This window comes from Sphaerodactylus townsendi, linkage group LG12 (assembly GCF_021028975.2).
Source record: "Sphaerodactylus townsendi isolate TG3544 linkage group LG12, MPM_Stown_v2.3, whole genome shotgun sequence".
NCBI classification, from domain to species: Eukaryota; Metazoa; Chordata; class Lepidosauria; order Squamata; family Sphaerodactylidae; genus Sphaerodactylus; species Sphaerodactylus townsendi.
The window spans coordinates 5,681,587-5,696,940 of record NC_059436.1 but is presented as its reverse complement, the minus strand read 5'-3'; the positions used below and the strand labels follow the sequence as shown (position 1 = coordinate 5,696,940).

Genomic DNA, 15,354 nt, shown 5'->3' with positions numbered 1-15,354 from the left:
ACAAGGTGCAGAGGCTCAAATGAGAAAGAAGAGGCCTCGTTCTTGAGGCAATATTTAGACAGGAAACTGGGCTGCAGAGCCAAAAGAGGTGCCTCTGGATATTTGTGGCTGTGGAAACCAATTCTGTCCTTTCTTTGTTTTGATCATTTGTTTTTACCAGACCCATCTCCTTGGCTGGAAATTGCACATTCTGGCAACATACAAAATCACACTGATTCTGACCCCATTTAATTCAGCATCCTGTTTCCCAACGTGGCCAGTCTGATGCTCCTGCAAAACTTCACAACAGAGGATGGAGGTCAAAGCTCCTCTATTGTGTTGTCTCACTGCTGTAAGCTTCCAGGGATGGTTTATTATTACGGACTATACATGTTCTTCCAAAGCAAGCATTGTAAAACTATTGAATAGTAAGAATCCTATGGCACTGGGGAAAGCAGCCCATTTCTATTATTTGTTTGTTTGTTTGCATTTATAACCCACCCTCCCCCAAAGGGCTCAGGGCAGCATACAACAAGAGGACCAACAAAATATAAATCAATCCAATAAAAAGGTCCATATAACTGAGATAAAACATAGTGGTGTCCGCCCCCCCATTTGTGGGTTTTTGTATTTTTAGTGGGTTTTTTTGTTCTTGGCCTGCAGGGGGTGCAGTTTTTAGGCTAGCAGCACCAAAACTTCAGGCTATTGTCAGGTGATACTCCTGATGATACCAGCCAAGTTTGGTGAAGTTTGGTTCACCCCAAAAGGGGTGCCCTATCCCCCATTGTTTCCAATGGGAGCTAATAGTAGATGGGTCTACCCATTTGAGGGTCCATATCTTTGGACCCCCTGAATCAAACTTCACTAAACCTAGGTGGTATCATCAGAATAGTATGCTGCTGATACCACCCCAGTTTGGTGAAAGTTGGTCCAGAGGGTACAAAGTTATGGAATCCCAAAGCAGGTGCCTCCATCCCCCATTGTTTCCAATGGAAGCTAATAGGAGATGGGGGCTACACACAGTATCTGTGTGAAAAAAACAGGTACAATTTTTGCACTTGATGTATCCATGTTCATTAAATGGAAATGTCACTAGAACAAGCTGAGGTCATTAACCCAGAGCTACACACAGTAAGGGAAATAACAGCCTTTCCAAGATTATTTTCTTAATTACATTCCTGTCTCATCTTTCTTCAGTGCAACTCAAGGCAACAGGAAAGCAGAACCTTCCCTGGAAGTCCTGAATCAAGCCCTGGGCCTCCTTTTCTCCAGTAATATTGTTGCTTCAAGTGCCTTCAGGCTAAACTCTGAAGATCATTATATCAAGGGGATTGGGGGGGGGGAGTTTTCAACCCTTCTCCCACTGACTGACTCTGTGGCATTACAGACTTCTGAGGTCCCTCTCATCTCCAAACCTGGTCCTCCCTAGGCTCCATCACCAAATCTCCAAGAATTTCCAAGCTCCAAAAACTAAAGTCTGCAGGAGGGAAATCAGGTGGGGCAGAAGGAAGACAGTTCCTTGTCCAGCCCATCTATTTCCCCCTGCAAACCCACATTCCTTTTTCATTCACATGTAATCAGCAAACACTAGTTTGGGAAGGAAGGGCCATGATCCAATTTTGGGTCTCAAGTCTCAGTTTGATCACCACTGCATTGCTCCCTTTGAATCAAAGAGACATAAGATACCATGGCTGAAAGCATTTTCTGTTGCTCTAGTCCAAATGGAACCTTCATCTTTACAGTGTACCTCTGAATATCCCTCCCTGGGAAGCAGCAGTGATGGAGAGCTGTATTGCCTCTATGAGCTGCTTGTGGGTTTCCTTGAAGGTATCTGGTGAACCAGTGTGGGAAATGGGATGTTAGCAGATGGACCTTTGGTCTGATCCAGCAGGAATCATTATGTTGTCAGTGGGGCTCCACTGACACAAGCTGTTATCTTGTTGAGACTCACCAGCCAGCTTATTAGTTCATTCTGTTAAATGGCTACCTACATCATAGCCAGTTTTAAATAGTCTGTGCAGAAGTCACGTCCCCCTGTGTTCATTGGGCAATACTTCCCTGGGAGCTAGTAAACCAAATTCTGTGTGCATAATTAGAACACCCCCAAAAATCAGTTTCATTCTAGAAATAGTAGTGTGGCAAATCATGTGTTGGAAGCGCTTTCACATTGGTAGTCATGAAATTCACTTGTAGGTATTGGACGGGTTTATTCTTTCTCTTGGCTTGCTTGGAACTCCCAGTTTTATTGGGGAAATAAATGAGGAAGGATTTGTTAAGAAGTCAGTGCCCTGCACAGTGGGGTGAAAATAACTACCATTCAGATTTAACAGATAAATAACAGAATTAGAAACAGGATATACAAACACAGAAAATAAAAATAAAGAGCAGCAGGACATGACGGCACATCGCATGAATAAATGCAGGAGGCGATTCTCTGCAGAGCCGGGAGCCTACAGAGGCGTATTGTAGTGAATTACCCTATTGATGTCCCTGAAACAGTTATAGTGCTTTGTAAAAATCAGTTATCTACTCCCATTAGAAAGAACAAACACAGCAGTTTAAGTTTCCAGAGAAAGGAACAGAACAGTTATTTGAACAGAACAGTTATGAGGCTTTTAAATGGACTCAGATGAGACTGTGAAAAGGGATTAACTGGAACCCAATATTTGGCCTCAGAAATTGCTTTCTCGGTTCCAAGTTTGAAACATGTGGAATATCAATAAAGAATATGTCGGAGGGGAGAATATGGTTTCCTGTGGGCATGTGCAGAATTCATTTCTCTCTGGACTAAATGGGATACCGAAGGACAATTGACCTGGGACTTTCTCTGGAAAGAACTGGGTTCAAGTCTTCACAGTGAAGCTCATGTCCTTGGGCTGGTCACATTTAACACAGTCTTTCTTGTCGGGTTCCTGTAAAGGTGAAATGAATTGACTCTGTCAATGATTACATCTTTGCAAATGGGGAGGAAGGCCTGATCATTGCTGAAATAAACTACAGCCCTGTGATGCTTTGAAGAACATTGGATTCTAGCGTAAACTTTTGTGGACCAGGCCCCACTTCTTAAGATGCGAAGCTTACAGTAGCATAAAATGTTGTTAAACTTTAAAGCCTAATACAATTTCTTTTGTTTATTTTTCTGCAACAACTAGGTCTAACTTTTAGGAATGGTATTTCTTCAATATGCTAGATGCATTTTAGGTCCCTGCTTCAAATTACACCACTGCCATGATTCTTGAACTCAGTAGAGGAGTCTAGGTAAGCTGACATCTTTGACTCTCTCTGCAGTGTTGGCATGACAAAACTGATCTACCTTACTGGGGTATTGCACAGATGAGTAAAAGGAATTCAGTGTATTTACTTCCTGATAGAATACGCCTCATTCTGTCACCTCATTCCAGTTGAGGTGGACTTTGATCTCAGCCAGATCTACCTCACAGGGATGTTGTTGTGATTTGTAATGGAGGAGGAAAGATTACACCTGAAGCTACATTATACTGAATCTGACCATTGATTCATCAGGGTCAGACTGGTGGTATCTCTTGAAGGCAAAGGTCTTTCAGAGCACCTTCTTTCAACTGGAGATGCCAGGAATCAAACCCGGGACCTTCAGCATATGAAGTAGAGGTTTTTCCACTGAGTCTCAAAAGTTGCTTTTGGCCCCCAGAGGAGAAGAGTGGGCTATAAAAATAAATAAATAATCACAACATAACTCCACACAGCAGGGATTAAAAGGGGGAGAGGCCTCCCCAGCAAAAAATAAAGAAGTCTTGTGACATTTGAAGATGGCCACCATGAACAGCATTCACTGGCTACACTGCACTTCATAACAAGCCTGTAATAAACCCTTAACCTAGCTGATATATACACACATATAGAGGGATTGGTTCAGCGTTAGAGCATTTTGAATGCAGAAGGTCTCAGGTTCAATTCCTAGCATCTCCAGTTAAACTGATCAAGCTGGGAAAGACCTGTATAGAAGAAGGCTGCTGCAAGTCAGAATAGACAGGACAATCGCTCTTGAATGTCTGACTCGGCAGAAGGAGCATCATGTGGTTATATTTAGGGCAGAAATGTGACCAGTGGATTAAAGCCTATGAAATGCAGAAGACTAAACAGCCTCGGACATTTCTAAGAAAAACTCAGAAATATGTCGAAGAGAAGCTGTCAGTGACCATTCCCCAAGACAGTTAAGGGACCACCAGAGCAATCCTATTCAGGTTTATTCAGTGGGATTAACTGCCAAGAAAGTGTTTTTAGGATTGTGCTGCAAATGACTTCTAGGTGGGTCTGGTCCCTCTCCATTAAGAAATTGCCTACTAGTTTTAGAGGGATGCCCATAGTCATATCTGATGCAGCCCAAATGACAAAGAGCCTTGCAGTACTTGAAAGACTAACCAGTTTGTTCTGTCAGAAGCTTCTGTGAGCCTACTTTGTCTGAGACAATGTCTGCTAGATTGCATCCCTTTGAAATATTCCTTTTGCCCTTTTGATTTAAAGGCAAGTACTCTGTGGGATAGGATCTACTTGGGAGAAGAAAGAGTAGAAGTTACTGGCTGCTGTCTTCCAGATATTGATCAACTAGGCAAAGCATTGACTGAAGCTACAAAATACATTCCGTATGTATTAGGAACAGACAAATACTACCACCTTCCCTCACCCCCTCATCATCTGTTCCTGGAAAAGGGGGGGGGGATGACATTTAATATCTATTTAAATAAGATATTACTGGCTTTAGCTTAACAATTTAGAATGTCTTTCATCCCAATTTCTTACCTGCATCCTCAAGTCATCGGAAATCCATCTTTGTGGCTGGCAAAAAGAATGCCAAACTTTGCTTCTACGATTTTATGCTTCCATCATAAGAAGAAGGGATTTCACAAAACAAAAACCGGATCTCATCTCCAATCTGTTGAGGAGTCTTTTTTACAGAGGAAAGCAGTGAGGCAGCGAACCAGCGATAGCAGATCAGTTCTCGCAAGACAGAAGGAGGTGCTGTTTCCCTTCCTAGCAAATCTGCCTCCCCTCTGACTGAACAGCAAGAGAACATGCAATTCCCTTATAACACTGGCAAGAACAGTGATGTCACTATTCGAGCTTCAAATTCATAAAGGGCAGTAAAAAAGATCTGTGTGGGTGGGTATGATTCTCTATTTCTCCCCCATTTTCTTTTTATTTCTATTTTTTGGAAAAAAACCCAGCAAGTGTCACATTGATATTGTACACATCATACGATACAGCCGCATTTTCTTTTCTGTTTGTTTGTTTTTTACAGCGGTGCAGTGGCTCAGGCACCAGCACTGGCTTATGAATCACACAAACGTTCCTGTCTCTTGGCTAGCTGGGCAACTATAGAACATGAGCTGCCCATAGAATCATGGCCCAAATCACCACCCGACCACAAGCTTTGGAAGTAGCCGTAGAGAAGCCATTCTCTCAGGCTCCCCCTCTGCAGTATCAATATCGCCCTGCCCTCGAGGGCTGTTTTAAGGATTTTGAGAGAGTAGATGGGAAATGTTTTGAGACCGGAAAGGGCTACAACTACACTGTGCACATAAAAAAAAGAGAATTAAGTTCAGCTGCACTAAACAGAGGGGAAATTCTGAACCCCCTGCCCTTGCATCAGCCAGTGATGGCCTCTGAAATTCTAGGTGGGGGGTGTCTGTGGAACAGCATAGGACTTCAGTGGGACTAGGGGAATTGCCAAAAATATCCATCTTTCAGGAGCAGAAAAGGAGGTTACAGTCGAAGCGATGAATATTGCTGTTGCGTGGAACAGTATGCAACAGAGAACCAATGCAATCCTCTTTCCAGTTCTGCTTCCTGCCCGTTTACCTTGGGTGGGTGGGAATTTATTTATTTTCATTTCTTTCATTTAGACCCTGCCTTTCGCCCCAACGGGGACCCAAAGCAGCTTACATCGTTATCCTCTTATCCATGTTATCCTTACAACAACCCTGTGAAGCAGGTCAGGTTGAGAGTGTGCGACTGGGTCAAGATATACCAAAAATCTTCCAGGCAGGATCTCCCCGATCATGTCAGTCCAATGCTTCAATCACTACACCATGCTGCGGAAAACGGTACTGGCCATATAGCCAGCGAGAAGGAGGGGATAATAGGCATTGCAAAGATGGTTCATTCGTGGCATCAGAACATTTTGAGAACTGATTCACAGCCCCTGCAAGGGGTGAGATCAATTACTTGTGCTGATTTTTGGAAATGCCCATTCCACTTCTGGCACCATCGTATCAGAGCCAGCCTTCTGTAGTCGACCCACGCGGTCAGCGTAAGAACGAGACGAGACGCGGAGATAACATCTGGTGGAGATCGCCAGCAGCGGGAGACCGGAGGTCCGTGTTCCTAGCGAATCTCCCGTCTGCCGGTTCCTGGCACCTTTTATTGTTACTCTATCGGGGCGCAGGGAGGGAGGACTGGGGAGTTCCGAGCGAAGGAGGTCGGGAGATCATCATGTGATGCATGATCTCATCTGGCTAATGGGCGAGAGGAGCCGCGACGCTGCCTGAGCCTAATCCTCACCTGGGGCAAGACCATTGTCCCTGCGCCTCGGGTGATTGAGCTTGCATTGGACAGTTCAACGCACCGCGCGACTCCGGCGGGGATGATGAGGAGGGGTGCGATGCTTAATCGCAGCGTCACAGGTCCGCTGGCGTCCCAACGTTCTACTACGGCACTGCTGGGTCGGCAGTGCACTACTACATCTCCTCCTTTACATTTAGGAAAACGGGGTCAAACGCCATATGCATTTAAAGGGACGCTTTGTCTCTCCGGCCGCTTGGTCAAGTTGGGACTTAAGCTGCTTGTGCAACATTAGAACTTGGCTGCGGGTAAGGGAAATGCAGGGGTTTCTTTACACACGCTAGGCAATATTAGACACGCATTGAACGTAAACAAGATCCCCATAACAAGGCACACAATAATTAAACCAACAATGCAGATCTGTACAATAAGCACAGTACCAATCCGATCCTCTCCCGCAGCCAGCTCCAGAGGGCTGACCACCTAATGGGGCAAAACATCATACCTCTCAGATTAGATACAACTCTTGCAGCCTCAACGACTTTCATGTGGGATCAACTGGAGAATTATCAGAAAGATTAAAACAACACATATTATGTACATTCCCCTCACAACCTTGGTGATGTAACAACAACAAATAATCAATAATAGCCTGCACGCATTGTCTAGGGTCGCTTTGATCTGTTCCTAGCTGCTCGGAGGCCAGGGCATCCAGAGCCGTGGAGTGTAGAGGCTGATGGACTTCGCGAAGAAGGCACAGGCCAGCCGGGCCAATAGTCTTGGGGCATTGTAGGAAGCGAAGTCCGGGGACTCCCACTCAGGAAGGCGAGGGAGACTTAACTCCGCTCGAGAGGGCGACCGCTACGTCCCGAGCCAAGAGGTGTCGAAAAGGCCGAAGGCGCTGAGCTGGGCTGGGCGGCGCGGCGTCCGGGCTCCCGGGTGGAGCCTGGGGTAGGGACAATGGTGAGGCGACTGGAGACAGCAGCAAGAGTTCCCGCAGGGAGTCGGGCTGGAATGTAGTTAAACGCCCTCTCTCCCCGCGAGGTCCAGAACCAGCCCCTGGGGAGCATGGATGCTCAACACCGGGGAATGTCCTCCATGTGTGTGTGTGCAGTTCCAACTGGCCGAGCCGACGCATCGGGCCCTCGGTCGGGTTCCTTCTCGCTCGGCCTGTTGCGCCGGTGATGCGGGCGCAGGTGTTGGACTCCGCGGGTTAGCTAATCGCCTTGCGGACAAGGGAAAGAGCCGCCAGCCGGGAGGGTTTGGACGACGTGGGTCCCCAGTCGGGCGCCATAGAATATCTGATGGATGAGGCATTCATGAAGGGGCTTCAGCCCAGACCTCGCTTAGGGAAGTCTCCGGTCGCTTTGCAGACGGGGAGCAGGCAGGAGCTCAGCAGGCTCCCCGGACTCCTAGTGTACTCGGCCCAGGCAGAAAAGATGATAACGCTGGCAGCTATAGCAGCAAACTGCTCCCAGATGTTGGTCTGGTGAAAGCTTCGTTCCCAGGGGTGGCTGATCGCTATCGGGCAGGAAGCAGCAGAGCAGGCAAAAGGATGGTGGCTGGCTGAGTCGGGTGGTGATGATCGCAAAGAGTTAGCTGCACAGAGGTTCTCGGGTGTTCTCGGGTGGTCTTTGCTGGCGCAGCAGCGCTAGGGTTTCCTGGCTGGTGGTCAGCCTTGACGCTCTCCTTGCAGGTCATTCGGATCTTTGGGCGCTACGACGGCTGCCTCCTGCTGGGATCGCTAAGGCTGGATCCTCTTAGAGAGATGCATTCCATCTCCTGATGGGGTTGGTTTTCCTCCTGGCGCCATTCCATGGGTTGGCCTGTCATGGCGAATCGGAGTCTCACACGGAACCTTGTGGTAGGAAGAGGGACTGAAACACACACCCCTTTCCCAGGTTACTGGGGCCGGTCCCGCCCAGGCTCAGCTTCTAGAGCCGATGGTGGGAGATTGGGATCGAAAGCTAGTATAGTATTTAGGATTTAATATGGGAAGGGAGAAGGCTTGTTTTGCGTAGCCTGGTGAAGGTTGCTTTTAATGCAACTCCTCCTGGGGCCTTCTACACTCCTCTTCTTTAGTTGTTTGACAGGGAGTGGCAGGAGGCAGGCTACAATTCTGGTGGGAATTAGCTGGCTTCAGAGCCGCCATCAGGGTGCTGCCTGGTTGCCAGGGTCCGAGCCTCGGAGAGGGGGAGGGAACAGGCGCAGTCCTGGGGATTTGTGGGGTATGCATACTTAATCAGCAACACAAAGGGGCTTTGGAAGCACCCCTTTGGGGGGGATGGGTGCATCCGGGGAATGAAGCAATCAGGGCAATTAGAGGCAAATCTCTGGCACACACAAAGGAGAAAGGAAGGGGGGTTTCTTTGCAAGGGAGTTGCACCTTTACCGCGGGACCTTGGTGGCTAACCGCAGGAAGCTGGATGGTGCTAAAAATTTTGTGATCGAATTGATTCGGGGATCGCCGGGCCACGGAGACCGCCCCTTAAGGTATAGCGGCTCGGCCAAGCGGGCCGGAATAAGTCAGAAAACCGGAGAGCAACATTGTTGCGGGTGCCCAAGCCGGTTTATGGGTGAATTTGTGCGGCAGCATCCTCTCTAGTTTAGGGCCTGGTCCTGACAGTGCCTACGGTGTATCAGGATCGGGCCCAGATTTTAATCCAGGGAGGGCCAGCTCAGCCAACTCGGCCTCCCGCCTACTGGTCAAAAAACAGAAGGAGAAGAGGGGAGGGGAGAGGGAAACAGTTTTCCTGTGGAAATTCGAGGCAACTTCGAAGGCACGATTGAATCAATGATCCGCGGACGGCTTTACCCCGTCCCAGACCAGAGTCGCTTTTTAACCTGGACTCATGAGGTCTCTCTTTCCTGCAGAGATTGATACACATGGGATGTCTAGGAACGATAAGCGGACTACAGAGCTGCCGCCGAAGTCCTGGGTTGTTGACCGCGAGCGGCTGGATGCTCCTGGCTCGCTGGGTTTGTCTCCCCACCCCCCCAGATGTGCTGGCAAGCCTCGTCGCCACTGGTCGGGCCACTCGGCTGCTCTCTGATGACGGTAACATCAGCGCCGGTGCGTCCACCAGGCCCTTTGAACTTCTTTACATCCTTCTGGGCGGCGAAGCTCCAGATATGGACGGGAGCTCCCCGGATAGGTGTTCCTTCCACCGCCAAGCGCACGGTGGTGTGGTGGTGGCTGCGCCATGTTGGCTGCTGGGGCTCGTGAGAGCCTTTTATTGGGTCGGCAGCGGCAGCGATGGGGCAAGAGAATCAGCTGCTGAGCGCAGCTGGCTCCGGGCGGCAGCGCTCCCTGTGGGATGTTTGTCCAGACCTGGAGGTGGATGGGTCCTTGGCGCGCGGAGTCGATCACTGGGGACGCATGAACAGTCCCCTGTTCAGCTGCAGAGGCCTTTGGCAGCACCTTCACAGCCCAATTGTCCCGTAGGGATGGGCTCAGCCATATCTGGGTTGGGGCCGACAAGAACTCCTCGTGGGGAACTTAAAGGAGATGGGCTGGGTGCATGCGAGCCGGTGATGCCACGCAGAGGGGGGGGTGGTTTTGGCAGGGCCTGCCTTAACGCTTGGGTCTGCTCTATACTCTCCTCCCCTGGTCCTTGGGTTGGGGAGACGCTCCGGCGGGAGTTTCCCCGACGGGCAGTCAAGCTTTCTCCAATGGAAGCCCTTCTGGCAACGCGGCACCGGGTTTTAGGTGGCCTCCTCCTCCTGGGGAGGACCCTCCTCCATCGGGGTTGTAGGCCCCCCCCACCGGGTTAGCTGCCTTACACTCTCCTTCGGAAGTGTCCGGGTCTTCGCCGCGAGTTGAAGCAGTCATCCTGAGACTGTCTCCCCCGGCCGTGGAGAGTGCCTGCTGCAGGAGGCTAGCTTTGGTGGGCGGAGGACCCAATGTCCTGGCAAAGCCTTAAGCTATGTCGGCCAGTTCAGGATTTTTGCTCTAGGCCCTGCAGATTGCCCCAAGGCACTCCATGGAAGCCGCTCTCCCTTTATGGCAGGCTTACATGAGGAGCCTGCTTTGGGCACTCCCTCGCCATCTACCCGCCTCTTTGAGCTCCTGGAGCCTGTCTGGCACACAATTCAGCATAGGGCCTCTTGGGGTTTTGGCCGGATGGAGGAGAAACTCTGGGGTTGGCTGGCCGGGCATTGGGGACTTTGATAAATGCCTTATAGGCGACTCCAGAGGCTGCAATCGTAAGGGTGGCCTCTTCAGGCAGGACAATCTGATCGCTAGGGGATTGGCAAAAGCATCGGAAGCCGTGAAAGCTGAGCGGCGCGTAGGCTACCAAGCCAGAGGTGGCTGCTCTTGTTGAAGCATTGCTGATGAACTCCACTTTCCCAGACCACAAATTCGCGCAGGGCTCAGGAGCATGCTTAAAGGTGGTTTTCCAGTCATCTGGAACCATTAGGTGGTTCCTTGCGATGGCTTCCAGCATGCCTCTCAATTTAGGGGCTAGTGACTCTTTACGTCCCCGCATTGCTTTGGCGGAGCTCGGGTATGATATTATAGCTCAGGGGGGCGGTATTCGACAACCCGCCGAATCTATGCCATCCTCCCCTTACAGTATCTGTGAAGTGGATGGGGTACAATGCAAGAATATCGGCATCGCTCTTCCTCGGCCAGGGTTGTCGCTTCTTCTGCAGATCGTGGCTAATACCGCTCTGGGCGAAAGCTTTGAAACCCGCCATTACGCGCTGGCGCTGACGGAGGTGCAGTGGCTTCGAAAATGAAGGCGGAGCAGTAGAGGGGCGGCTGAGCCGCTGGAGAGTTTGAAATGGGTGAAGGGAGCCAGGGGGGCAGAAGGGAGGACAGGTTCAATTTAGTGTGTGGATAGGAGAAAATCTCCGGGTCGAAATTCGCGAAGGTGAAAGATCGAAGTGAGGGCGGCTGCTTACAGCAAGGGGAGCCGTGAGGTCTGCAGGCTGATGCATGCGACAAAACATTGTCTCCATCGCTGCAGGTATAGCCGCATTATCGGGCGCTACGAGGCTCTGTGCGTAAGAGTGCTCGATGTTTTCCTATAGTCCTTAAGATTCAATGTCTCCCCTCTGCGCACCTCATGGACACTGAGCTTCAATCTCCGAACCAATTTGGCGCAGCTCCCTTCTCTTTACGGGACCCTGCCGCGCATTTCGCTAACGCTTTCAGTTCGCCAACGCAGTTTGTCATGTAAGCTCCCTGCTTTTTGCAAGCTCCCATACTCACCGGCGTTCACCGCCGATCTAGAGAGTGTCCTGGTAGGACGCTGCAGTTCTTCTGATGCGCCGATCCAGAGGATACAGGCGATATACCGAAACGGTGGTCCCCTGGATGCTCGATCCAGCCGGACTTCTCGGTATCGCTGCCCTTCCCCAGGCGACGGTGAGCAGGGTGCGAGGGTTCGAGGATTCCCCGGTTTCTCGCACCAGCTTGTAGGCTTCCACTCCATCACCGGGCTGTCAGCGTGAAGAACGGTGACGGTGACGCCGGAGATAACATCTGGTGGAGATCGCCAGCAGCGGAGACCGGAGGTCCGCGGTTCCTAGCGAATTCCCGCCTGCCGTTCCTGGCACCTTTTATTGTTACTCTATCGGGGCGTAGGAGGGAGGACTGGGGAGTTCCGGAGAGCTGGAGGTCGGAGATCATCATGTGATGCATGATCTCATCTGGCTACGTGCGGAGAGGAGCGTACGCGTCTGAGCCTAATCCTCACCTGGGGGCAAGACCATTGTCCCTGCGCCCGGTGATTGAGCCAGACAGTTCACTCTACCCGCGGACTCATGGGGATGAGGAGGGTGCGAGCGCGACCGGCAAGGCCGCAGGTCCGTTGGCGTCCCAACGTTCTACTACGGCACTGCTGGGTCGGCAGTGCACTACTACACCTTCCACTAGACTCACGCTTCAACCATGCAAGGCATTGTAGAGAGCAGGAAAGCTTGGGAAGCCATTATAAGCCAACCCATCCACATGCCCCATTTTCCTGATTCCAAAAGCCTTTTCTCACACAGGATTGAGAGCATTTCAAGCTCTGCACTTTGTTTATTTCGCATGTGAATGCTGAGGACAGAGGAGCTGGAAAGTAGTTTTGGTGGAGTATGTGGATTTAATCTATGGGATCCAAAGGCCACACTTCGCAAAGGGCAATACGGATAAAAGTGTGCTTAGAGGAATACCCCATGAAGATCCAAAGCCCCTTCTCTTTGGCTGCCATTGTTCCAGTCGAAATCAGCCTCACATGCTCAAAACATCCAGACCACTTCTACCAACCAGACCCAAGTAACATCCAGTTAAATGAGCTGGAATATCATATCAGGACTATAAGGGAAGGATCAGTAAATCCTTGGGGCAATGGGGCAGTTAATCCTTCCAGTCCTGTGTGGCTTTTCCTATCGAAACCAAATACCACTCCTGTTAGCCTCATCAGGACAGGTGCCTGTTACCTCAGTGGTCCCTATTGTGGGACGGGTGTGTGGAACGGAAGGCAATTATATGCCACTTTGTGACTCCTCAAAGGAAGATAAAAGCAACATATAAAAAGCAGCTCTTCTCCATGGTCTGAAACATCTCCTCCATCACACACACACGCACACACATAGACACCCCTGCCGCCTTTCTCAGTCAACAAAAGGAAAGCCCCTAATGGCTAATGGTAATGAAACCATCAGTCTCTTCTAAAACGTAAATAAAGCTTTCATTCAAAAGAGACTGAAGCAAAAGTTCTTTTGAATGAAAGCCTTAGTTAGATTTTTGAGGAGACTGGTGATTTCATTATCATTAGCCATTATGTGCTTTTTTTGTTGTTGTACCTTTTGAGTATACCTACCTACCCCATCTTTTATGATGGCTGACCTTTCTCAGTCAGTCTGATAAAGAGTTCTAGAGACCTCTAGGGCGGGCACGCTGTACAACCTAGCTTGCCAACTAAGATCTGCCTCTCGAGCCCTGCTTATTGAGAGGTGAGGTGGGTAGCAGGGCGTTTACAGTGGTAGAACTTTGCCATCTGTAATTCACTCTTTAAAGCCTCCCTAAACTGAACGCAGCAAGCCACATATGTCCTAGAGGACTTCCCCAACGTTCCCAAGATTCCATCCTCTCTCAAGAATTCACTCATGCAACAAAACGATAGTCAAACTTTTCCAAGTGGACAGAATCTCACTGAGTTTGGAAAGTCCTGTAGTTATAAGTGGTTTGCTGTGCTGGTTCACTTGTTAACGTGAACTGATATACATCCTGTATGTATGTGTGTATTTCTGATTGTAAGAAAGGGCCAATGTGTGTTCACTTAACAAATGAAACTGGGAACCTGAATAAGTGTGGAGTTTCAATCACATAATCATCAGTACATGTGCTGAATATAACATTGCTCAGTGCATGTATTAAGAACAATTGAGTGTATACACTGTTCATGAATTGTCCTTGCATTCACTGTAACTTGGGAGAACAGCCCCAGAGAATCATGAAATGGAAGAGATAAGGAACATTATGGAAGAGATAAGGGAGTAGGTTCCCAGGTGGTGGGTGGTCGAGAGGGAGGCTATCATCTTCCTAAATCTATTCCTTGAGGCAACTGCCTCACCTCAGCTCATGAATAAGCTGGACATGTGATGAGGAATACAGTAGGATTTCCAAACAATAGGTCAGCTTGTGGACTGGTCTGTACCAATAAGGGTCTATTTACAGTTTTTCTTTATATATTTGATAGTCCATCTTTCTCACTGAGACTCAAAGCAGAGCAGCAGTGGCGTAGGAAGTTAACAGCTCGTGTATCTAATCTGGAGGAACCAGGTTTGATTCCCAGCTCTGCTGCCTGAGCTGTGGAGGCTTATCTGGGGAATTCAGATTAGCCTGTGCACTCCCACACACGCCAGCTGGGTGACCTTGGGCTAGTCACAGCTTCTCGGAGCTCTCTCAGCCCCACCTACCTCACAGGGTGTTTGTTGTGAGGGGGGAAGGGCAAGGAGATTGTGAGCCCCTTTGAGTCTCCTGCAGGAGAGAAAGGGGGGATATAAATCCAAACTCTTCTTCTTCTTCAGATTGCAAAAATTTAAGTATGATCCAGTGGAACCTGCACAGGACATACACCACACGGTGCCATGATTGGACTACAAAATCATATATAAATAAAAATAATATGAAAAACAGACATGCAGGCTTTTAAAGATTTGGGTCTGAATTGCCTGGACCAACTTGAGTTCCACATAGCAGAGATTCTAGAGAATGGCTGTTAGAAAAATAAATGAGAGGCCAGGTAGACTCAGAACACCATTATGTGGGGAGGAAGGGCTTCTGTATCCCTCCCAAGCTGTTTTCGCACACTGAAATAGCATTGGTGGGTGTTCTCCATTTTCACTGCTGCACAGCACTATTTTAATGTGGGAAACCATCTGGGAGGGGAGGCAGTAGCTCCCCACCCCACACCCCTGGGACAGCAGCATTCCAAGCCTGTTAGGTTCGCCTTTTATTTTTAACTTAGTGTGCTGTGTGGCTGTGGGGAATGCAGGTTGGGTCCAGGGAACCCACACCCAACTCTTTAAAAACCTCCACATCTAACATGGTCCTAGGATGTGATATAGAAAAAGTGCAAAACGAGGATCACAGAAATGAGGGGATAGTCCACGTTTCTCAGTGGTACAGCCTGATCTCGTCTGATCTTGGAAGCTAGGCAGGATCAGTACTTGAAAGGGAGACCACCAAAAAAAGGCTCTGCGGAGGAAGGCAATGGCAATCCATCTCTGCTTCTCGCTTGCCTTGAAAGCCCCTTGCTGGAGTCACCAAAGGTCGGCTGTGACTTGCCGGCACTTTACACACACACACACAAATTGCCTGGGAGTGTGTGTGTGTGTGTG

At 49.3% G+C, this 15,354-nt stretch overlaps 1 protein-coding gene across 1 annotated transcript in view; it reads right to left on the bottom strand.

Annotated features, from left to right (window-relative positions):
• Positions 1-4,977, bottom strand: part of LOC125441943 (neuropeptide FF receptor 1-like) — a 28,605-nt gene extending 23,628 nt beyond the window's left edge. The window contains exon 1 of the mRNA XM_048513009.1: positions 4,756-4,977. The gene's annotated coding sequence lies outside the window, so the exon portion shown is untranslated. The remainder of the gene's footprint in view (positions 1-4,755) is intronic.
• Positions 4,978-15,354: the final 10,377 nt, after the last annotated feature.